Genomic DNA, 1623 nt, shown 5'->3' with positions numbered 1-1623 from the left:
TGGGACACTTTTTTTTTTCTTAGGATTTATGAGTGGAACTTGGTGAGTGATACATATTTTGGTCTGGTCACCAAAATGGAAAATCAGAAGGGAAAAAACAGTCTCAACCAAAACAATAATCTTCTGAGGTTTTGGTTGAGAAGAAAGGGTTGATTTTGGATCTGACTAAATGTTTCATTGCACTGAAAATGAAAGGCTTTTTACACTTCTTAGTAACTTAGATCTTTTAAATTTTTTCCTTTGTTGCTTTTAAATGCAATGCCTATTATTAATTGTAGAGTTACATTTTAAAAACTCTCTGACAGTTTTGTTCTGAAAATGGCTGAGAAATCTTGAAAGATGTCAACATTGATATGTTCCTTGGTCAGAAATATTCACCACACTCTGCCCATTTTGGTGATCTCTTTTAGTCCTACTCTAACACTGTCTTTTGGCATATTCACTATTATTATTAATAATAATAACAATAATATCATCACCCAGCTGTGCTTAGAAGGCCTGGGCACCAGTCCCAGATCTGCTATGACAAATCTTTTCAACTCTCTGGGCTTCTGTTTCACCTCCCACTCTTTGGCTCTCTTATCTAGTTAGATTTAAAGTAGTAGGGTCAGGAGCTCTCATATACCGAGTCTCTTATTTACACACGAATGCTTGGATTACTGCTTTTAGCAGCACAAGCAGTGGCTTTTTTGCTCTGTGTTCTCCCATCTACCAGCCCGTTGCAGGGAACTTGGAAGTGTCTCTGCCTCTTAAGACAGCTAGCTACATGGTAGACGCTAAAACAGGGAAATGAAGACAAATAAGAAAGTTTTTCGCTTGCGCTCTGCATGCAGAGATTACATTGTTTGTCTGGAGAGCGTGTAAAATCAAACTGTGACCATAAGCACTGCAGCCAATCTTTGCTCACATGTGATTAATTTATTCATGGGATAGAAGACCTGAAACTGTATAATATACATCCAAAATGCTGGTTGCAAGCAAGACCAGCAAAGATCTGAGGGGGCTGGGTGTAAATATGAGAAATAAAACTGAGAGAACGGGAATAAAAATGGGCCTTTTTTTTTTTTTTTTCTTTCTCCTTCTTCTCCAGGATGCTGGTTTTGAGAGGCCTTACCACATAATAGCATATCTCTGAGTGGAGAGAGGGACTACCTGCATTTTTTTGGACTTGAGTCTTTCTCCATATATATATATGGCTATCGTCGAGGTTGGGGAGTGAGATATATGGGAGAGGGAACCAACATTAAACAACACTTAGCTTTAGGATAGCTTCAAAAGATGCCTGACTGCCTCATCTCTCCCCTCTCTACTGTATGACTTGTCAATGTGTTTGCAGAAGGGGCTTGGACCTGCTGCATAACACACTCTAAATCAGGATGCCTTAGCAAGAACATGCAAGAAGTTTTTGCAGAGCAGGAGAGTCTGTGTTTGACAGCAGGCAGCAGGGTTGACCTGCCCTGAGTCTCAGGCCTTTTTTTCCTGACTGTGCTTCTCAGAAAACAAGATTAAAAGGATGGGTTTTGGTGCCAAACCACATGGAGGGTCCATTTCAATGGGTTCTGTGACTTATCCCAGCTGCCTGGAGAAGCGGCTTCTGAATCCTGCTTCCCATATTGCCTCGGA

This window comes from Anser anser, assembly GCF_964211835.1.
Source record: "Anser anser genome assembly, chromosome: 6".
Classification (NCBI taxonomy): domain Eukaryota; kingdom Metazoa; phylum Chordata; class Aves; order Anseriformes; family Anatidae; genus Anser; species Anser anser.
This window is presented reverse-complemented; position numbering follows the sequence as displayed.